Source organism: Ceratotherium simum, chromosome 11 (assembly GCF_057802395.1).
Source record: "Ceratotherium simum simum isolate JZ-2026a chromosome 11, ASM5780239v1, whole genome shotgun sequence".
Taxonomy (NCBI): Eukaryota; Metazoa; Chordata; class Mammalia; order Perissodactyla; family Rhinocerotidae; genus Ceratotherium; species Ceratotherium simum.
The window spans coordinates 67,676,412-67,686,560 of record NC_141910.1 but is presented as its reverse complement, the minus strand read 5'-3'; the positions used below and the strand labels follow the sequence as shown (position 1 = coordinate 67,686,560).

The 10,149-nt window shown below is 49.6% G+C and overlaps 1 long non-coding RNA gene across 3 annotated transcripts; it reads right to left on the bottom strand.

The window, feature by feature from the left end:
• Positions 1 to 1,045: 1,045 nt before the first annotated feature.
• LOC147916030 (uncharacterized) lies at positions 1,046 to 9,776 on the bottom strand. Of its 3 annotated transcripts, none has more exons than XR_015553687.1 (3): positions 6,948 to 9,776; positions 2,546 to 3,012; positions 1,046 to 2,150 (listed from the first exon to the last, which is right to left on the bottom strand). It is a non-coding gene; the product is annotated as an uncharacterized LOC147916030 (long non-coding RNA). The 3 variants fall into 3 exon arrangements; XR_015553688.1 differs by lacking the exon at positions 6,948 to 9,776 and having other exon boundaries at positions 2,546 to 2,718; positions 2,896 to 3,262; XR_015553686.1 differs by lacking the exon at positions 6,948 to 9,776 and having other exon boundaries at positions 2,546 to 3,262.
• Between the last annotated feature and the right edge of the window lie 373 nt (positions 9,777 to 10,149).

The window sequence follows — 10,149 nt, the reverse complement described above, 5'->3', positions numbered from 1 at the left end:
TTGTCAGTAGAATTCAAACAGTAATCTCTTCATTAGAGTGTTGCTGCCGAGGGTACATAACACCATGCGTATACCGCACACCCCAAAAACTAAACCTGGAGAACCGACACACGCGAAGGGGCGCCGGCCCTGGTAAAGCAGCCCTGGGAGCCATGTTGGCGCCAAGGCTGTGGCCCTTTTCTGATTTGTGTTAGCTCTGTTTTTAGAGCTGCCTATAGCGCCATCAATCAATTCTCTAGAATATCCGCAGGCCCAGCAATCTCTGTCCTTTACGGAAGGAGTTTTTGGTGTCTGGAAGTATCCAGACCAAGTCTGGTGAGGAGCATGGGCGATCTTGCCTGGGAGCCTGTACAGGCCCAACTCTGGGGGTCTGACAGTGTGAGGGGCCGTAACTGCCTCTGGAAAGGGACCACTGAAGAGGAGAATATTCCTAGCAATGCTTCCGTTGTTGGCCTGTGTGCGCTGGGTCATTGTAACGTGTCCATGGAGGAGAGATAGCTTCTCCCACACAGCACAGCGAGGGCTTCCCCAGGGCGGGGCCTGGCCATGTCTCCTGGCTCCCCAGGCAGGCTCTCCAGGATGCTCGTTAAATGAGCAAGCGAATGAATGACCCAGTGAGCTCCATGGAGACCCCATTAGTACATTCACTCCCTATATTTTTTAAAAAGAAACTTGTCTTCAGTTTTCATTGTGCATAATGAACAAAATGGGTGGAAGGACACCGATCTGCTCCCAGGAGGAGCTGGGCCAGGGCCTGGAAAAGCACAAGGGTGCCACTCCTAGGTACATACCCTGGAGAAATGAAAACACGTGTCGGCACAAAGACCTGTACATGAGTGTTCATAGCAGTGTTATTCATAATAACCAAAAAAGTGGAAACAACCCAAATGTTCACCAACTGAAGACTGGATAAACAAAATGTAGTCTATCCATACAATGGAATATTATTCAGCCATAAAAAGGAATGAAGTACAGATTTGTGCTACAACATGAATCAACCTTGAAAACATTATGCCAAGTGAAAGAAGCCAGACACAAAAGGCCATGGATTATATGATTCCATTTATATGAAGTGTCCAGAATAGGTAAATCCATAGAGACAGAGAATAGACCAGTGGTTGCCCAGGGCTGGCAGAGGAAGAGTGAGGAGTGACCACTAAAGCATCTGGGGTTTCTTTCTGGGTGATGTAAACATTCTGGAATTGGATGGCGGTGATGGTTATACAACTTTGTTAATGTAGTAAAAACCACTTTAAATGGGTGAATGGTATGGCATGTGAATTATATCTTAACAAAGCTGTTTTTAAAAAGCACAAGAGTGGTGGGCCCCCTTTCCTCACACCAAAGCCACATCTGTGGTGTCACCACACACCACACAGGTATACAGACAATTATAGTTTACCTCAGAAAATTACATTTTCTTATTGTTAATTTGTTTTGGGTGTGATAATGGTATTGTGATAATATTTTAAAACAGAATCCTTGCCTCTTAGAGATACACACCCAAAATGTCTACAAATGAACTAATATGATGACTAGGAGTTATTCTAAAATAATTCAGGGTGTGTGTGGTGGGGAGTAGGATGGGGAAGGCCGGGCGTCCAGACGGAAGAAGACTGGCCATAAGTTGACAATTACTGAAACCAGGTTATGGGTACATTTCCCCACTTTTGTATATTCTTGACGTTTTCTAAAACAAGACGTGCTATAAAATTGCATCCCATGTGCTTTTCAAAACCTTCTTCTCGCCTACATGCAGCTACAGCTGTCTTCAGGGGCTCTTTCCTGCAGCTGGAAAGCGCTGGAGGGAGTCTGTGGCAGGGAGGAAAGGGCAAACCGAGGCATGCGATGTAGCCATGTGAGTTCCCTGCCCGGGACTCCGGGAAGCGGGGCCCCCGGCAGTGCTGTCCCAGTAGAGAGGTCATTGCCAGGCTCCTGAACTGGAAGGAGTCTGAGAGGCGCAGGAGAGGGGAGAGCCGGGACAGAGGGGTCAGGGGCCTGGTCAGGGCCCTTGCCCTCTGGGCCCCAGGCTCCTCATCTGCACGGTGACGGGGCTGGACCACATCCGGGGTCCTCACACTCTTGTCCTTAGCTACAGGAACCTCTCCTCCATGCAGCCACGTTCGGCAGGCTGATAGTCACAACTGGGCCTGTCGGGGTGGAAGCAGGAGTGGGGGCTGGACCTCCCAGCTGTTCCAGGCACCTCAGTGTTGCCCCAGGGTGGGCTCTCCAGGGTCTCCAAGCCCTGGGCTCTGACCAGCTGGAAGGTCCTGAGAGCACCAGGAGCCCCCAGGACACAGATTTCATGCTCTGTGTAAAGCTGATGATGGGAAAAGCCGGCCTGGGGGTTAAGAAGGAAAACTAAGATGGGAGGTTGGGAAAAGAGAAGGGCCTGGCAGGAAGGCCAAACAGCAACATATTCAGAGGCCAAGGGTCCAAGTCCTCTGGGGGCCCTGCCACGCTTCGTGACCGTGGCTGCAAACAGGCGTCCCTGTGTTCCGTCCCCTCCTTCCAGGCCCACCTGAATGTGTTCTGACATCCATACCTCCTTCCCGACTGTCCCGGGCCCTGGCGGCCCTGCTGGTGCGTCTGGTCTCCTGGGCGCACGGCAGGAGCTCTGAACAGACCCGGGTCCACTTCCATCTGAGGCACTGGACAGTGTGCCGGCAGGCCGCTCCTGCTTCTCTCCCGGACTGGTGATGTAAGCTCAGGCCTGCTCTTGCAGGAGAAGGTCAGAAAGAACTTGCTCATGCCAAGGTTGGGGCGATGGGGTGGACCAGCAGGCCTCAGCAACAGAGTGAGAGGTTTGGTTGACAATCAGCTCCATGAACCACCCAGCCTCCTCCCCCAGAGGCTGCAGAAAAGCCCGGGACCAACAGTGATTCTCCACCTTACCTAACGCAGCAGCTCGGGCTGAGCAGCAGGCTAGAGACGGCCGAGGGCCCAGCCCACACCAGAGACTCTGATCCAGAAGGTCTGGGAGGGCCCTGTAATCTGCATTTTCAGCCAGCCCTGCAGGGGTTCAGAGGACAGTGGCTCAACTCTCTGACCACAGGCTGCAACACCGGGCAAGGGAGTGAGCCAGAACAGGTCTGATGCCCATGCCGACTTGGCCAAATGAGTCTGACCACTGTCCTTTAAGCCGGACTCTTACAAGCCGGAGGGTATCCATGAGGCAGTGACCGGGACGGAGCCGGCCTCACGGGCTGCGATCTGTGTGCCACATGGGCCCTGTGTTGCTTTAACGCTCTGCTGCTGCCATCTTGAAATTCCTAATAATTTCTGAACAATGGCCCAACATTTTTGTTTTTCACTGGTGTGAGATAACAGAAAATGTATCTACCGGTCTCTGCCCCCAGTTCCTGGCGCAGGGCTCCTGAATCCCTTGTGATTTCCTAAGTGATAAGAGCACTGGAAGCATCTTTTGTTCTGATATTTGGTCTTTGACTCCAGTTCCTGACATAGAGCTCCTGACACCCTTGGAATTTCCTGGGTGATAGGAGTGTCTTTTGTTCTAAAGGGGTGACTCATGATGGGTTCCTGGATGGGGCTGGTCACCAGAAAGACCAAGCCATGATTAGAAGCTTGGAATTTTCAGCTCCACCCTCCATTCTCCAGAGAGGAGAGAGGGGTGGAAATGGAGTTAACGATCAATTGTGCCTGAGTGACAAAGCGTCCACAAAAATATAGGGTCAGAGAGCTTCGTGGTTGGCAGACACATGGAGGTGCTGGGAAAGTGGTGCCCTCGGAGACAGCACGGAAGCTCTGCGCCCCTCCCCCACACCTTGCCCTATGCGTGTCTTCCATCTGGATGTTCTTCTGCGTCCTTTATCATATCCCTTTATAATAAACCAGTAAAGAGTAAGTAAACTGTTTTCCTGAGTTCTGTGAGCAGCTCTAGCAAATTAATTGAAGGAGGGGGTTGTAGGAACCTCCAATCTATAGCTAATCGGTCTGAAGCAAGGCGACAAACAGCACTGGTGATTAGCATCTGAAGTGGGGGAGATCGTTGTCATGTGGGACTGAGCCCTTAACCTGCGGGATCTGCTGCTCCCTCCAGGTAGATAGGGTCAGAATCGAGTTAAATCGCAGGACACCCAGCTGGTGGGAAAAAAGCCCCACTTGTCTGGTGTCAGAAGTGTTGTGAGTGTGACAGCAGCGTGACAGTAAAGGAGAAACACACAGGAGGAAGAGTGAGTTTTTCCTAAACTAGTAAACTTTTCTGTAAATTATGCAGCTGGTCCTGACCAGGGTGGAGAGGGGCCTCATCAAACCCGAAAGCTTCGGCAGCACCTGGAGTGTTAACTTGGAGAACATGGAAGACTCACGGAGAAGAAAGTATGTTCAACTATCTGGGGTGCCTGGCAGAGAAAAGAACGAGCCAGATTCTCCGGTGCAACCCTGGAGGGTGGAACCGAGGCCGGGGCTGAGAGCTGGAGGAAGAGTTGACTAAATATCGGAGCAGCTCAGAGGTGCAAGGAGCTTCACTCCCCACCCCTGGGGGTTGCACTGTGGGCTGGAGACACCTGGCTGACAGACGTGGGGTCCTGGTTTTGATACCTGGCACCTTGAACCTCCGTCGAAGGATGTGAGCCACCTGGTGAGTGCATTGCGAGACCACCATCCGAGTGCCCAGAGGGAGTGATGACGTACCAATTCTCCTGAGAACACAGAGTCACCAGCCCCTTGCTCGGGTTCATAAACAGAAGGCCTGATCGCCCTGACTTCTTGTCTTTACAACTGTCATCTTTCATATGCGTTCATCCCCATGTGGGAAACTGGCATGCTCCCAGAGCAGGTGCCAGCTGAGCTGAGCTGAGCCGCACAGCCAGTCCTGCCGCCAGCCGCCCGGGCTGGTGTTTCATATTTGGCACTGCTGCACCCTGGGACTCAGGTGGAGAGGCGCCTCCTATCTGACAGCTCCTCGGCTGTTAAAGAAGAGCTGGCCTCCCCCTCCCCTCCCCCATCAAGCCCCAGCGATGGCTCCCTAACAAATCAGTTTGCTGCCTACTTCTGGCAGCTGTCTGCTTAGCTCTGTTATGACCAACAGTCCAGAAAGAAAAGAAAAGGGCTTTCCTATCATGACCTTTGCAGATACGAAAACCATCAAGCCTGGTAGTTTGGAAATTCCTTGCCCTGGAACCTCAGCTTTGATCTTGTGTCTGGAAAACCTTGTTTCTTGAATGGATGAATGTTGTTCTAGATCGAGCAGGGTATTTGGAGCAGAGAGGCCATGCAGGCCAGCCAAAGCTAGGGGAGAGTGATTCTCAGAAGGAGAGCAGCATCATTTTTTCATTTCTCAGGACTGAGTTGGTGCTGATGTAGGGTGGCCAGCCTATGCTGGTTTGCGTAGGACAATTTGAGCACTGAAAGTCCCACACTGAGAACCCACAGTCACGCCAGGCCCACCAGGCGCCCTCAGCCTTATCCTGAGGACAGGGCTCCACGTTCCCTCCCAGTCCCCCTCTCTCACCCAGCAGCTCTGCAAGGCCCTCCTGGGCAAAGCCAGCTCAGAGGCACCAGCTCCACAGCCAGCGAGAGTTAAGAATAACAGACTCTTCCGGTCTGTTAGTACAAAGTCATAGAAACAAGCACAGGATGGTACTAGTTCAGGAACAGACAAGTAAACAGTGGAACTGAATAGATAGCTCATAAACGGTTCCATGTATGACTGGCTCTTGCTAGTCAATCAACACGGCCCCATAAAAACCAGGGAGAAGGAGGGCTTATTTAGTAAATAGAAGGAAAATGTAATAGAGCATCTATACAACCTAGAGATTAGAAAACGCTTCTTAAACAAGACTCCCAAAGCACACACCATAAGGGAAAAAAAAACAGCAGACTCTGCTTCCCAAACCCCTCCCCCTCTCTTGACCACATACCCTTTCAACTGTCCATCCCACCACAATCATTCAGGAACCTGCCCCTTCCAACATATCCCCCCTCCAGGCCCTGTACTCCCCATGTTCCCACAGTGTCCTGTGCACCAGTGTCCCGTGTCTACCTTGAGGGATGAACCTCCAAACGCTTGGGGTTTCCCAAGTGATAGAGTGTCTTGTTATCCGTGGTAGGCCCCTCAGACCACACCTGACATTTATGCTAACGAGGTGACTCATAATGGGCCCAGATAGTTTGTGCTAACAGATGACTCAGGACAGGGGTGGTCACACCAGAAAGATCTCAGACCCGCACAACATCAGACCCGACCTAGGGGGTGGAGTGAGGGACTAGAGATTGAGGTCAACCCCACAGCCAACGATTCAAGCAGTTGTACCTACGTAATGAAGTCCTAATAAAAATGCTGGACATTGAAGCTTGGGCGAGCGTCTCTGGGTGGCAATACTCTGAGTATTGTCACATTTCATGCCGGAAGAATGCCAAGACCCTGAGGATGATGGAAGCTCCACATTCAGAAACCTCCTGACTTCACTCTGTGTGGCTCTTCCTTTGGCTGGTTCTAATTTGCATCTTCTGCTATAATGAAACTGTAACCATTGAATATAGAACTTTCCTGAGTTCTGTGAGTCATTCTAGGGAATTATCAAAACTGAGGGATTCTATGGGGACTCCCAAATTTATAGCAAGCTGGCCTAAAGGGAAGGTGGCCCTGGGGACCCCTAGGCTTGTGGCTGGTGTCTAAAGTGAGGTCAGACTTGTGGAGGATGAGTCCTTAACCTTGAGTCTGTCTGAGCCCGGGGAGCTCCCCTCCCTGGGGCCCCATCTTCTCTGCACCACCCCACAATTACAGAGCCCCTCTGGCTGGCTCCCTGCCTCCTGTCTCTTCTCCCTGTATCATCCTCCAACCTGTTGCCAGAGAGATCTTCCTAAAACTCAAATATTACCTGACACTCCCTTCTTCAGACCTTCACTGGCCCCATCACCCTCTGGGTAAAGTCGAAACTCGTTGGCCCTGCACACAAAGACCTGTGACATGGCCTCTTGCTGACCTGTTTTCCATCCAACTCAACCTCAGGAAAATTCCCTCTGGCTTCACCACGCTTCTCGTAGTTTCCTGCATCTTGTTGTCATAACACAGGTCACGGCTCTTCTTTCACCTTCAAAACAGCCCAAGCATCACCTCCTGCTGGAAGTTTATCTTTGACTCTTCCTATGACTCACGACTGACTGAGGTGCCCCTGCACTGCTCCCAGCACCTGCCACCACCCCCTGATACTTACACCCACAGTGGAACTGTCTGTCTGCCCTTCTGGATGATGACTGAACTGTGTGTTTCCCAAAGGTAAGGACCATGTCATTCAATCTTGTGGCTTCAAGCACCGCCCACAGCATCTGGAACACAGTAAGCTCCCAATACATATTTGTGAGATGAATGGATGAATGAATCACTCAACCTTAAGAATCTTCACTGACTTGGTCATCCAAAGAAAGTAAGATTTACAAATATTTATTATTCAAATTGACACTGGCCTCCACTTGGCGCATAAGCCAGAAGGTTGCTCTTGCACACAAAATACAGGGAGTTCGCGCCCACGTTTTGTCCCCCATTTTGGGGTTTTAGCATTGTGTGACATTCGCAGGTCACTTGTACCCAGAGGATTCATTACGGATATGTGGATTATATCATCTGATTTTAACCAAAGTAACTGTCTTCAAATCGAGAAGTGGCTTTGAAACAATTCAGCAAAAAAAGTCCTGAAATTGAAAATAATCCTAATGTAGAAGCCCAAGTGAACAAAAGATATAGTATTAAAAAAACAAAGATTTGGTCTGGCATGGAGCTCCTAAAACCCTTGGAATCTTCTGAGTGATGAGAGTGTCTTTGTATGCTAATGAGATGACTCAGGGGATTTTGGGGTTAGATAGTTTCAGGATGGGGGATGGTCACTGGAAAGATCCAGCCACGATTAGGGGGTTGGAAATTTCAGCCCCACCCTCTGACCTCCAGGGAGGGGAGGGGGCTGGACATTGAGTTGAGTCACCAATGGCCAATGATTGAATCAATCACACCTATGTAATGGAACCTCTATAAAAACCCCTAATCTATGGAGTTTGGTGAACAAATCCATACGCTGGGAGGATGGCACATCCCAATTCCATGGGCACAAGGCTCCTATGCTTCAGGCCCTTCCAGACCTGGCCCCACGCTGTTCATTTGTACTCATTATAGTACACTGTGAAAGTAAGTTAGGCACTTTCCTGAGTTCTGAGTCCACCTAGTGAATTATCAAATTGGGGGAGGCGGGGAACTCCTGAATTTGTAGGCAGCGGGACAGAAGTGTGGGTCACCTGGGGACCCCACTTGTGGCTAGCGTCTGAAGCGGGGGCAGTCTTATAGGACTGAGCCTGTAACATGTGGGGTCTGACGCTAACTCCAGGTAGAGAGTGCCAGGATTGAATTGAATCGTTGGTCACCCAGCTGGTGTCAGAGAACTGGAGAATTGGCTATTGGTGTGGAAAAACGACATGCATTTGGTGTCAGAAGTGATGGTGGAAAACACCACACGATGGGGTACAGAGCTGACCAACGTCCAGCAAAAACCATGTGAGCCAACGGGATATGACAAGAAGTCAGCCATTTTCCCAAAACCATCAAGACTATTTGAACGTGGATTTATAGCCTTTGCTGTTGCTAACAAGAGGCCTCGCCTAAGTGAATGTTAGTTATTGGATGGTATGCCGTGTCTCCAATTAGCAACACATTTAGAAACTAAGCGTCCAGAACCCAAGACAGACCCCAATGCTCTTCATGATGTATACAGTGCTACTCAATCCAGTTCTTTACGAACTCTTGCAAATTTAACAAAAAGTGTTTAGAAGCTTTTTTTGAGTTTTATTTTTTAATAGAAAAAGTTCAGGAGACACTGTTGCCATTGGGCAAACACTTAAATGGATTAAACAAGCGGATACAAGATGGTAACAAACCAAAATACATTCCTTTGTCAACAGATACTGTTGGAAAATGCCTAGAACACACTAGCGAAAATTTGAACAGATGATCATTAGAACAAATTATTCAGTGAGAAGTTTGCTATATAATTGGATAAAACTACAGATACTGTCTGGTGGTCTGGTGGTTAAGATTCAGCGCTCTGTGGCCTGGGTTCGTTTCCCCGTCAGGGAACCACACCACCTGTCTGTCAGCTGTCACACTGTGGTGGCTGTTGGTGTGATACTGAGAGCTCTGCCACTGGTATTTCCAACACCAGCAGGGTCAGCCACGGTGGACAGGTTTCAGCGGAGCTTCCAGACTGAGACAGACTAGGAAGAAGGACCTGGCCGCCCACTTCCGACAAATTGGCCAGGAAAACCCTGTGTGTGGCAGCGGAGCGTTGTCTGATAGCGCACAGGAAGGGGAGAGGATGGGCCAAAAAGCCCGGGCAGGAATCAACTGGACAGCACTAACAGTAACAGACACTGTTACCGTTTCTGGAAAAGATTACGTTTCAATAATGAAGTGCCCAAAGAACGACTTTTTTAATGAGCCCTTAAAAGAAGGGCTGTCGGAGAAGGTATTTTCTCAACTGCAAATGACCTCTTTAAAACAATGTATTGGGCCGGCCCCGTGGCTTAGCAGTGTCGGGGGAAGAGGGAGAATCTCCCTCTGCCCTTTCCCTTAAGGTTCTTCTGGCTGGCCAAATAATAACAAGACAGGTTAGCAGGAGAAAATAATACCAAGTTTAATAACATGTATACATGGGAGAAAGCAGGGACACTGCATTTCTCAACACAATAGCAGAAATTCTCCTCTTAAATACCATGTTCAGCCAATGACAAAGGAAGATGTTGGGGGTGGGGGGAGTCAGTGATAGGAGATTACCACTAAGGCACAGTAAACAAGAGTAAGGTTATTATGTAGATTTGAGGCCTCACTTTTTACATTGATAAGCCTCTAGAAATGAGACCATTCCCCCGTCTTCCCAAAACAGAGAGGGAGATACCTTTACAAATGGAGATTTCCCTTATAAATGTAAATGATTGTCTGGCAACTCCTCGCAGGGCCATCCAGAGAACGTGGCCAGAGAGACAGAACTTCTGATAAGAGGGGCTTGTTGGTGCCTTTTTTATTGTAACTTCTCTCTTACATTATCTTTACAGCCATCATGATAGATCTGTTCTAGGAAGGAGCCACCATGTCAAATTTTTTAGGCAGTTAGTGGGGGAGGTCAAATGTCCCTCAGAGAAAACAAT